Here is a 13,505-nt window from a genome sequence, read left to right on the forward strand (position 1 = left end):
CTCACTTGGACAGAAAAAGGAAAGAAAGGGAAGGCACCTCCTCTGCCCAAGCTTGATTTACATTCGGGGACCGCAGTTTTTCGCCTTCGCCTCTCTGATGTCTGAATGTATTCCTTTATTATCGCTATGACAGTTTTCTGATTGCATTAAAATTCATCCACACGTGCCTTTCTATCCAGCCACTTCCTTCTTTAGCCGGTTTTGGGTTTTTTGTTTTTTCCTAATTCCTCGTTCACCTCCCCTGAAATCTCCCTTCCCTGTGCAGTTCTCAGTGAAGAGCCTCCTGCTTGAAGCCTTTCTAAACATATAAGCGGCCAGGCTCCCCCTCTTCCTTCCTCCCCATATGGATTTCCCCAGGGAAACTACAGCCACCCTTACCTTTCTGGAGGGCTACAAGAAACCAAAGAAACTCAGCTTCAGACACTTCCTCCAGGCAGTCATGGATTGACTGCACCCAACGCAAATGTTTGCTTCTAGGATCCTCAAATGTGTACAGTTTGCACTGTCCTCCAGTTGGGGATTGTGACTTGTGTGAGTGATTCTAAGGTTTCTCTCGCAGACCAGGGACTACGGGGACTTGAAGTTCGCAAGTGGACCTCCTTCTGGGCCAGGCCCACTGACTCCCACTCCCGCTCTCTTCTCCACACCTGAGTTTTGGGATCTATGAAATGGGTGTGATGAGACACTCCTGCCATGCTGGTGGCTAGGGTCCCAAGCGCTGCTGCAGGGGTAGTGCCTGCTGCAGGGGTGGTGCCTGCCCAGAGGTAATTACCATGGCAATGGCCCCTACTTGAGTTTCATCATGCAGGAGGAAGAGGAAATGCAGTGCTCACCCTGCCTTGCTTTGGCCTGGAAGGTCACCCCTATTGTGAGGGGGCAGAGATCAAAGAGGGTGAGAGGAGAAGGTGGAGGATCCACATCTCATGATGGGGAACATACTTGAAGCAACAGGTTGGACTAGATTCTGAGGCTGAGGCGACCCACTGAGATGGACAACATCCCCGTCTCCCACGCTGTCTGCCCACCTTCTTACTGGCCACTTTCCTGAGGCACTGTCTCAAGTTGTGTCAGATAAACAATGGTATGATTTGGCTGGTATCTTGGATCTGATGCCAATTTCACAAGAGTCTTGGAGAATGACTCAGTTTCCCCAGTCCGTGCCCACCCTCCTCCATCTACACAGCCCCTGACTCCTGGTACAGGCAGAGCAGGCCCTGGCCACTGCCCAGTGCCTGGGCTGGGACCCAGGATAATGGAGAGGCTCTGGTGGTCCCCCTTTTCTGGTGAGCCCTCAGCCCTGAGCCCACTGCTTCCCACAGTTGGGGTGTCAGGAGCTGCCCCTGTAAAGAGATTCAGGCAGGTGCTGCTGGGCTGGGCCAAGGTGGCGAGGTGAAGAGTGGCCTCAGAGCTAGTGTGGGGAGGGGCTGAAGAGTGAGTGGGAGGTCGCTGAGAACCCCTGGGAGCTCGGAGATGTGGTAAGCAACTGGAGGCTGGCATTGGGAGCCCAGATTCTCCTCTTAACAGAGCCCAGCTCAGGTCAGGGGCTCAGCCCTGGAAGTTGGAAACTGAGCATGACAAAATCCCCTGACCTAAGCTGAGGGGACTGAGGCCTCATGGGTTTCTCTTGGTCAAGGGACAGAGCAAGGGGAGCATGTTTTACAGTCACTCAGCAGCTGTTCACTGAGCGCCTTCTCTGTGCCAGACACTGTTCCAAGCATCGCTTCTACAGAGGTAAACAAGAGAGATGCAGCTGCTCGACAGAGCTGCCATCTGGGTGGAGAGACTGGCCATCCACAACACACAAGTACCCAAACAAGACAAAGGCCAGTAGGGCTGCCATACAGTGGCCCCAAGAACTGCTGTCCCTGAACCTGGAAGAACAAGGTCATAGAGTGGCAGTGCTGGACAGGACCCTAGATAACACCAAGCGTTTCACACTTTTTCAGACGAGGAAGCTGGGGTGGAGAAGCAGCTCCAGGATGCACAGGAGGTTGCCCACAGCTGGAGCCTAAACTCAACCCAGTCTCATGGGGGTCCTTGACTTCCTGATCCCAAAGCCCTTGCTGCTGCCATCTGCTCTTTTAAACCGAGTGTCTGTGCCTGCAGGTGTGAGGAAGCATCTGTTCTGTGGAACAGGAGTGTGACTCCTCAGAGGGCTGGGCAACATGAGATGGGTGCTCATCCAAGCCCTGCCTGGACCCAGAGAGGGTAGCTTGGCTCTTTGTGCTCAGATGTCTAACCATTGTCGGGGAGTAGGCAGAGCCTATACTCACTACCCCATCTGCGTAGGAGCTGGGGCTGGGGGAAGTCGATAAAATTGTGGATGGGAGAAGCCCACAGCTCTGTGTCAGGTCAAGGTGCTTACAGCCACCTCAGGAGGGGCTGGACAAAGCCCCCGCCATGCTTTGGGTCTCCCCTCTGGCCACTCCTTCAGCAAGCATTGATTGAGCACTCACTGTGTGCCCCAGGGAATTGTCAGAACAGAAGATCTGAGATGAGTTTTGGGAGCGATTCTGGGTTTTCTCTTTTACCCGGTTGGGGAGAAAGAGTTGTGCTTGGCTCTGAGATCCCTGGAGAATCCAGAGTCCTTGGTCTGTGGGCCCAGAGCCTCTGCCTTGGAGCCCCTGGTGAAAGAACAGAGAACAGGCCTGATAGACACATCCAGTAACTCCAGGATGCAGGCCAGAAGAGACTAGAAGGGGAGGAGGAAGTGGCTACACCCTGATGGCTTCCAGGAGGAGCTGGGCTGGAGTTATGATGTGTGTGGGACACGTGCAGGGGCGACAGGCCCACACCAGAATTCGAGCAAAGGCGGAGAGGTGGAGCAACACCTTTGGCTGCCCTTTCCACCTGCTCCAAGTGGTCCCTGGCTGTGGCAGCTTTGCAAGAAGGGGACCCTGAGGAAGCCTGACTTTGCTTCTTCACCTGCCTCCTGCCTGCTCCTTTCCACCAGCGCATACAAAAGTCAGCCATTCCTCTGACTCAGGACTCTTTTTGATTTTCCTGAAACCCCAGTCTAACTCTGAGCTCTGGTTCACAGCCTATAAAAAGCACTGGGTGGCACCCTGGGGAGCGACAGGTGCTTCCAAAAAGAAAAGACAGTGGAATCTGGTTGCCAGAATCTCTTGCATCCTCCCATGGGTTCCTCTGTGAGGGAGACAAAATCTTCTGTGCTCACTCTACTCAGGGTGTCAGGGCAGGACTGGGCTCGGGCTGCAGGGATTTGTATTTTAAAAGGAGAGCCCAGGGCACCCTCAGTGGAACCTCAGAATTAGGACAAACTCCTAAGGGGGATGTTTCAGGGCAGTGCCTTCGCTGCTGCCCCCACTCTTTCCTCGTGGGGAGCATCATGCTGGTCGGGCAGGGTGAGGGGGGCCCCTAAGCAGTGAGGAGGGAGGTGACAGCAGTACCACTTGACTCACCAAATGCCAGCGTCCTGGCGCTAATGCTCAAATTCTGGTTTAATTTTCACAATCTGATTCACTCATTCCCATCAGCATTAAACAATGTTTCATGCTTAAGGGTAGACAGTTGCAAAAGTGCTGTGGCCGAGCGTTCAGATGGCTAATGCCTTTTACCACCGCAGTAGATTTTTACTATTCTCTTCCCTCCAGCTGCTGAGGGAAGGTTGGGGGTTACTGAGCTGGGGAAAACACTGAGGCCAGGGATCAGGGTGGGGAGTACATGGCTTTGAGGTCCAGTGGCTGGTGGGGTGGACAGAGAGACTGCTAGGAGACCTGGAACTCAAAGACAGCAGTTTAGGGGTGTAGAGAAAATGCCTGACACGATGACAGAGCCGAGGCCTCTTTTGTATTTTGGAGCCTTTGGTTTTGGGGAGGGACAGGGGTTGGGCAAGACCCCAGAGGCTGGAGCACCCATGAATCTGATCCTCAGCTGCCAGGCAGAGGCTGCTGCCCAGAGGTCATTCCATGCAGGGGTCCTCGCAGTGTGCCTCCTGGATCCCAGGATCCTCTGCTCTCTCTGGGCCCACAGGCAGTGACTCTGAGGGTGAAGGACATGTCCCCCTCTGTAACTTCATCTGTGGATCAGGGAGGGCCTTCAGTAGCCAGGGACAGGGAGACACACCTGACTTAACGGGAGGGCTGGGCCAAGCATGTCCTCCAGATACTACCTCAGGCTGTTTGTCAAATCCTGGTTCTACCATGTTTGGGCTGTGCAGGCTCAGGCAAGGCATATAACCCCCCAGGTGGGTCCAGGATTAAATGAGGTTTTTAGCACAGTTCGTGGTACAGAGAAAAGGCTAGTAAATGCCAATTATTGTGGCTGTTCTAACCATTACTACTGCTCACCCAAGGGGACCCCAGTTGGCAGGAGGGTGATGCCCACTCTCACTCTGGGAGTGTAGAGAGGACCCCTAGAGACACTGAACTGAGCAAAGTCGTGCCAGCGCAGGCCAGCCAGAGAAGCCAGCAGCATTCGGGGAACCACCGAGATGCTCTCCAGCCCCTACCAGGAGGTCTACATGGGTTGAGTGATAATAGACATTTCCCCCAAAGCTACTCAGCATCTCTACCGCCATTTCCACGAATTCTCCCAATCCAGATCTGTCAGGCGGCCATGGCTCCTAAGGGATGAGGGATCAAAGCGACTCATCTGAATCTACATATGTACAGTTTTTAAGGTTGTGTGACCACCCCACCCTAAGCCCCAGAGGCTTCCTTTTCTTCCCCTTTCCCAGCCCTTGTAGAGCCAGCTCACTGCCCCAGGGGGGTAGCACACAACATCAGAACTGCCTTCTAAATAGAAATGCAGAGGATAGGGACGGGGGTCTGCACCCCCATCCTTGGAGCCTGAGAACCTAGGAATTACCCACCAGGTGGTTGGCGCAGACAGTTTCCAGCACCACTGTCCACACCAGAGTCAAGAACCTGCAGCTGTGTGACCAGGTTGGCCATCCTCCCAAGAGCCAGTCCCTTCACCTGGTACACAGGGTCAGCACAGACCAGGCTTCAGGAGGGCTCTGAGCCTGAGCCAGTAGAGAGCTACACACTCCCCCTTCCCTCCACCGCACTGTGTCAGAGACAGAGCTGGGCACAGCTGGGCTGGGAGCTGCCTCTGAGGACAAAAGCCTTCCTGCTTGGGAAGAAGGCTGAAGGAGACATCAGACCAGATCAAAGGCTACTGGGATCAGGACATGTTGGGGGCCTGTAATAGGACGCAAATGAAGACCCTCACCTGCTCTTCCCCGCCCCCAGGAGGCAGTGCCTGCCCTTGATCTGCTTGGCTTCCTCTGGGTCTGGCACTGTTTGATGTTGGGGTGGAGGAGGCCGGAGACTGGAGTCCCCCTCATGTGCACTCCTTCACCAGCACTGCCTTCCAGATATTTCAGGGTCTGCTATCTCTCCTCCTTTTCCCCGAAGGTTGGAGCTACCCAGGTACGACAGTCACCTCCTCAATGCTGACACCCACCCAAGACCCTGCTGTCTGCTCTCCACAGAACAGCAGAAGGGGCAGTTAAAATCCAGACCCTGTCTCTCCCCTGCTGAAACCCTGTGGTGGCTCTGCCTCACTCTGAGACCAAGCCAAGTCTGGTAATGTCATGTAAAGGGCTACACAGGCACCCACTCCATGCCCCCTGACCTCTCTCCTTCATGAATGAGACATCCATGTTCGTTCATTCACGCAGCAAGGTCCAATGTCTCAGTGGCGTGGCATGTAGTAGATGCTCAATAAATATGTGTTGCCATGAATAAATGAATCCATTTGCCCAATTAGCATTGGGCAATACACGCACCACACATATACCCCAACATACACACACACCCAATACATGCACCAACACATACCCCAACACACACACACACATACCAATGCATACACCAGCCAACACATATACTCCAACACACACACACACACCGATACACACCAACACATATACCCCAACATACACTCACACACACACCTCAACATATACCAATGCATATACCCTAACATACACACACACCCAATACATGCACCAACACACACCCCAACACACACACACACATACCAATGCATACACCAGCCAACACATATACCCCAACACACACACACACACACACACACACACACCAACACATATACCCCAACATACACTCACACCTCAACATATACCAATGCATATACTCTAACATACACACACACCCAATACATGCACCAACACACACCCCAACACATACACACACATACCAATGCATACACCAGCCAACACATATACCCCAACACACACACACACACACACACACATACACACACCGATACGCACCAACACATATACCCCAACATACACTCACACACACACCTCAACATATACCAATGCATATACCCTAACATACACACACAGGCCCAAATCAATACACACAAACACATATTCCCCAACATAGTCATACACACACACACACACACACACACACCCCAACACATATACCTCAACACACACAAACACACCTACACACACCACAACATAAACACACCCCAACATACACACCAATGCATATACTCATACACACATACACAGGATACACTCAGACACACACAATATACAATAATGCATATACCCCAATATGCACATACATGCACACCCCAACATAGACACCAATCCCCCAACATATACCCCAACATACACTCATACACACAACCCAACACACACCAACACATATACTTCAACACACACACACACCAACACACACCAATGCATATACCTTAACATATACACACAACACACACTAATGCATATACCCCAACACACACACACATACACAGCAATGCATTACCCCAACATACACACACACAGACATGCACACATCAATACATACACACAGACATGCACACATCAATACACACACCAATGCATATACCCCAATATACACACATACACACAAAGCAACATATAAACTAACATACGTACACATACACACACCACATAGACACACACCCCAACACACATAACCAACACCCCCACACACCCAACACACACACACATACACATACACACACATTTAACACATACCCTAACACAGGTACATCCCCAACATACACACATATACACATACATACCCCAACATGCATAGACACACACCCCAACTCACATCGAAACACACACAACCAACCACCCAACATGCATACACACCCAGCACACACACCAACACTCACATACATACACACACACTAACATACACACACACATCAATACGCACACCAGCACACACAGATACACATACATACAGATGCACACACCCACACACTCCAACACACACACAGAGATGCACATACACCAACATGCATGCACACACACACAAATATACACACCAACACATATACACACACCAACACACACACCCCTTCCTCCTCTTTCACCCACCCTGATCTGGGCACTTCCTGAAGGTGCAGGGCCTGGCTCCTCTCCTCTGACCTCTGGAAGCCTGGCCTGGGCCTCCAACCCTGGGCCCATTCTTCTCACCTTTGCCTGGCCTCACAGCGCACCATGCCCTCCGTTGGCTCCATCTGGCTCCTCATTCACAGCACCCATGGCTACTGCTGTGGCCCAGCATAACACCACCCAGGCCCTACATGATGAGAGCCTGCAGAACCCCACTCCCACATCACAAAGCCCCTCCTGCTCCAGTCAGCGCTGCTCAGCCTGGTCACCTCCGCCTCCCTCCACTGGGCTTGAGGTGCCCTGCCCATGGCTGCGGCTGTGACTCACTCCTCCAGGTGATGGCTGTAAGAGCAAGAAGAAGACGAACCACAGGGGTTCGTTCTCATTTCTCCTCAGTCACTGTGATCCAGACATTGAGAGCAGCACTTTGCAGGCATGGCAGGAATTTGATTATTTCCACTGTTTAGATGAAGAAACGGAGGCACAGAGAAGTTAAATATCATTCCCAAGAACTCACACCCAGTCATTGGTGAAGCCAGGACTCAGCCCAGCTGTTCTGGACTGAGCTGGATCTTCCTTTTCCTGGCAGAAGAAGATACTGCCTGGAGTTCTCACTCCCTCCCTTCCCTCTCCACCCCTCCATCTTCACACAGACCTCTGGCAAAATGCCCAGTAACCACATTGCTTTTTGAGGGCTAGAGCTTTGGCTGAGAGCCCCGAGGGGTGAGTGGATGGGACACCCCTAGCCTCGTGCTAGCTACAAGGGAGTGGGCTCATGGGAGTCCCCATTGCCCAGGGTCCCAGTTCTTGCCTCACAGGCCTTCCCCAGTCCTGCCAATCCCTCTGCTCACAGCCTGGCTGTCTGGAAGTCTTCTAGGTGCTCCAGGAGGCAAAGTTTTCTCCTTTTGAGTCCTCAGGTCTTCCCCTCCCTTGAATGTGGGCTGAAAATGTCCTCTCTCCTCATCACACAGGCATCTGCCCTGCAGGCAGACTCCTCTAACTGCAATATCCCTTCCATCTCCCAAAGCCCCTCCCTGGCCCTGGGGGCCTGCTCTGGGCAGATGTGTGGTTCCTGAGAAGGGGGTTTGCAGGGGTGGCTGTGCCTTTGGGGGACTTGCAGCACGTTTGCAGAACCAGCCAGAACTGGGGATCTGTTGTCACCCTTTGGGGGGCCAGGAACGGCTCCTTCACTCTCATCTCTTGCACTTTGAGGGGGACGAGCAGGCCTAGGGACCCTGAGTCAGGAGGAGCTGAGCCTTAGGATTCAGTACAGGTGAGGGGTCTAGGAACCGCCTCTACCTGCCCCCTTGCTGCCTCCCTCTCTGGCCCTTGGACTCTTGCCCTGTGAGTTTGAGTCAGGCCATTCAGCAGGAGCCCAGGACACCATGGTGGCTCTATGTAGAAGTCACCTTTTGCTGGGGCGGTGGCGTGCAGCCGTCTCTCCAGGTAACTGATTATACATTTGATCTGTTACATTATCCTTACCAGGCACACGGCACACGACAGATGGCCCCGGAGTTCTGTGGGGACTTTTCACAGCCGAACTCTGTTGTCTAATGGGGTTTCTGCTGGCGTCTGGCACACTCTCCTGCATTTCACCCACTGCAGGATAATTTATGGCATAATGGGGACTTTTTTTTCCTTTATATCATGCGGGAGCATAAATTATGGCCAGTTTGTCCTCGGCTCTCAAGGAGACAGACAAAGTAGGCTATTCCAGCAAGGGGAGGGGGGAAGTTTCTGCAGGGGAGGGCGAGGACAGGGTGGTCAAGAGGGAAGGAGGGGCAAGAAGAGGAGTAACCAAGGAATGGTGTTAAAAGCATCTCGTTGACAGGGCAAAGCATCTACTCCAGTTGACCACAAATGCTAGGGAAGAAATAAAAGACCCACTTAGAGCTGTTTGTCTCTATTAACCACAGAGCAGGGCTCCTTAGCTGGGCGGCAGAGCTGCACGGTGTTAAGGCTCTGTGCAGGGCAGTGGTCACCAACTGCAGAAGACCTGGCCCCAGACAGACTTCCAACCCTAGCCACAGGCTGACCCTCAGCGGGCTTCAGATCCTCCCAGTGGTGACCCAACTTTCTGCAGCTGCACGGAGAGGATGGGTGGGCATGGGTCTCCTTGGTGCCTCCCACCACCGCCAGAGGCACAAAAAAGACTCAGTGTAGGGGGATTGGTACAAACCCCCTGACCCTCTGACCCATGGCCCATTCTTAATATCGACTGTGGGGCTCTGCTTTCTGTGGATGGACAGCGATGGAGGAGCTGCCTACCAGCCCACTGTCCATCTTCCTAGGGAGGTGCGAGGCCTCAGCATCTTCGTTACTTGTCTAACCTGGGAGGAGTCACACTGGAAATCAAGAGAGACTAACCTGGCAGCTGCAGCCACCATGTCCATCCCCCACGCCTGACCCTGTGCCCAGAACCTCTGGCAATCTTGGGTTGGGAGTTGGTCTTCATAGGCCACCTCGCCCAGCCTCCTCCACTACCACCCAGTTGCAGGAATGATGCTTCCTGAACACTTGCAGAAGGCCCACTGGCCTCCCTGCGAGACCCAGGAGGAAGCCCAGAAGAACGTCATCTTATGAGCCTCCACAGCCTGAGTCCCGCCCTGCAGCACCAGCGACTGTCCCTGCACCCTCAGGACAGCCCTTCAGGGATGAATAGTGGGTGTCTTGGATCTCATGGGACAAAGGTCCTTAGCCCTGGCTGCCATGGAAATCGCCTGGAGGCCTTCAACAATCCAGGTGCCTTGGCTGGCCCCTGAGATATAGATTTGAGTGATTGGTCCAGAGCCCAAATGTCAGTATTTCTGGTTTTGGTTTTTTAAAGCTTCTCAGGTGAAACCAACATGCAGCCAGAGCAGGGAAAGGATGTGATCGGATCGGTATTCTCCAGGCTGCTCATCTCTCCTCAGCACTGCGTCTGGACTGCAAAATTCTCGGCCCTGTTCCTGCAGGGGGGCAGCACCCATCTTCTATGCCCTGATGCCTACCTGAGCCTGGCCCTCCTTCCCATTGCTCAGGAATCATCCTGTAAAGCTACTGAACTAATTTTGGGAGGCAGGGTGAGGGACTTCTCTAGGTCAGCACCCAGCTAATCCCCTGAGGGCTTTGCAAGCCTCCTCCTCTTCCTCCTCTCTCCTCCCCTGTGCCCCTTCCCCCTTCATCCACCAGGCCAGCCTTTCTCTGAGTGGGAAATTCCAGGCCCCTGTTTCTCAGGCCTCCGGGTTGCTTTCTATCACACTTTGTTCCAGCCACCTGGCCTTCCTAGATTCCCTGCTGCCTACCCCCATGGAACTCAGAGGGCCCTTAAGTACATGGTGTATTAACTCATGACTGATAATGGACTGCAGATAGACATAGAGATGGATGTATGGTAGACATGATTAATAGATGCTAGATATCCAGATTAAATGTTAGATGATAGATAGATACACAGAAGAGAGAAAAATGATTGCAGAAAGCAGATAGATTTATGATGGATGACACATAAATAGCAATAGGTAAATGTGGATGGATGGGTGGCCACGATGCTTCTGAGGACTTCAGGTAACGGGGTCTAAATGCGAAGGTCAGAAAACTAGTCATGACCACCCACACCTGCTGGGGTACTGACTCTCAAAAGAACAAGGAACGCTGCTCTACTCAAGGCCTATCTTGAACCAGCTTCTCTTTCAACCCAGGTCCCTGTATCTTCACATTTGCCAGTGGAGTTGCAGTTAACATAGGTTGCAATTGGGCTGGTTTACTGTGGACACCTGAAGATTCTCCTCGATGTTTTCCTGAACCTACTGGCAGGCTGACATGACCTCCAAAGCCTCCACTGTACCCAGTGAGGTTCTCCTTCCCTGCTTGGAGGGATGTCTCCCTTATAGGTACCTGCTCCTAAGGGAGCACTTCTCCTCAGCCCCCACAGTGAGACGGCAGGTGTCGGCCCACATGGTTTACACAGAGCTCCATCCATTCATTCTCTTGGTCAAGCACAGCTCAGAGCTCTTTAACCTTACGAAGTGGGCACCACTGTTCTCCGTTCTACAGATGAGGAAACGAAGGCACAGAGAGGCTTGGCAACCAACTTGCTGGGGGTCCTCGAGCTGAAACGCAGCAGATCCAGGCTTTGAACCAGGTGGCCCAACTCTCCAGCTCGCAGGTACCACATAGAAGGTAGCCCCCTGCCCTGCTCACCAGAGGAATGATCATGAGGCCCTGCTGAGCTCAGGAGAGCAGGTGGCTCTGGGCACTAGGAAGGGCTGCACCATCTGCAAGCCTTGATTCTGTCTAATGACTAATGAGATTGTGAGGGGGAGAGTTCGCTTTCTTGAGAGAACAAACTATTTTGAAGGGTGGCAACATATTAACTGTTGGTTTGTGGCTGGCATTGCTAATTACAGAAGCGCTTGTTCTCTGTTGCTAGAGAGAGAACAGAGAACAGAAACATTGCCTCTGAAGGGTGGCAATATTTGGTTACCATGAAATTCCTTGTACAGAGTGGCACAAGAGAACTTTGTGTCTCAGAAACCCGCATGCCAGCCCTGGAGCTGCCCTGTACACCTCCTGCTATTCACCAGTCAGTCAGGCAGTCAGTCAACAGCCTATGCACAAGGGACTGTGTCAGGAGATACAGAAAGTAGACTTGATCCTTCAGGAAAAGTGCTTCCAAATTAGGGCCAGGGTGGCCCAGCTGTGGAGGGCAGACCATGATGGGGGACCCTGGTGTGAGAGGGGATGGGGGCTGGTAGAGGGGGCAGTAGACGGTGGAGCAGGGAGAGTCTGCCAGGCTGGAGTGTCCTCATGGCTGAGGCCACAGGGCACTGAGGTAAGGCTGCTCTGCCTCTCTAGGGAAGGGTGGGGAGAAGGAAGGAAACTTGGAGATGGGAGCTCAGAGGAGAGAATGCAAAGAGCTTCATTACTCAGCTCAAGTGCTCAAGGAGAATTGTATTTTGAAAATCAAGAACTAGCCCTCCCACCTATAAGACTCCAGGGGGGATCTAGGGGTGACAGGCACTGTGGGGCTGCTCTGCTGGGAGCAGGTGGTCTGGGAGTAAAGGCGGGAGGTGAAGGCCCCGCTTGCTAGCTGGTACACCCCAGTTCATCCCCAACCTCCCTTCCCCCACAGCCAGTCTCTGCTATCAGAGACGCTCTCAGCTACCCTTTGGATGTCCTGACAGGGGGCTCTGTGCCAGCTGGCCATCTCCAAACATCCTGTCCACTGCTCACTACCATGCTCCAATACAATCTGATGAGAGCCCCATTTGATAGATAAGTTAACTGAGGCTCAGAGAAGCTAAGAAACTGGCGGATGCTCCCCCAGACAGTACCTGGCACAGGTGGGGCTGGCACGGTATCTCTGGCGACTGCACCCGCCTTCTCTGTTGTGAGACATGGAGTATTACACAGCCCTGGAGTTTCATCTTTTGGGTTCTATGCCTGTGGACTGGGCACTGCCCTCTTCAGGGAAGTTTTTGAAATGTGGTGGCTCTGGTCACCTCCACATGACTGATTTTGATTTTGCCAGAAAATGTCCTTTGTGATCAGAAGGACCTGATAAGCTTTTAGGTCCCTAGTGCCTGAGAATGGAAGAGAAGTGGAGGAGGTAGCATGGAGGGGCGAGGCTGGGAGAGGGCTCGATGCTGGGGAATGGAGGGCAGCCTGGTGTCTGGGGAGTGGGTGGTGGTGGTGCTGAGCTGGGGAGGCCAAAGAAGTGGCTGGGCTGGAGGGGAAGGACTGTAATCATAACAGGACACAGCACAGGGCCATGCATGTCTGAGCAGTGCGAGCTGTGGGCTCTAGCAGCTCCATCAGCCACTCCCCACACCCCAGGCTTAGGGGGAGGAAGAAGAGGCTGGACAGGCTGATGGAGAAAGGAGGAACAGGAAGAGGAAAAGAAGAGAAGACAAGGCTCTCCAGCTAAGCCCCACTCCATGGCTAGAGGGGATGTTCCTTGCCAGCCCCCCACTCTTCTTCCATGCACAGCAGCTGGATGGCCTGTGGCAGTGGAGCCCCCGAATGCGGGTCCCAGGCACCCTCAAGCTTTGCCTGCTGACTGCATCAGAAAGCTTCATCCACAGGTATATGTGACTATTTTTCAAATGCATCTAGATGCTGTTGTGACTTTAAAAATACAAAT

At 53.0% G+C, this 13,505-nt stretch overlaps 1 protein-coding gene across 50 annotated transcripts in view; it reads right to left on the minus strand.

Moving 5' to 3' along the window:
• Positions 1–13,505, minus strand: part of CELF4 (CUGBP Elav-like family member 4) — a 321,515-nt gene that overhangs the window by 32,851 nt on the left and 275,159 nt on the right. The window lies entirely within an intron of this gene.

This window comes from Callithrix jacchus, chromosome 13 (genome assembly GCF_049354715.1).
Source record: "Callithrix jacchus isolate 240 chromosome 13, calJac240_pri, whole genome shotgun sequence".
NCBI classification, from domain to species: Eukaryota; Metazoa; Chordata; class Mammalia; order Primates; family Cebidae; genus Callithrix; species Callithrix jacchus.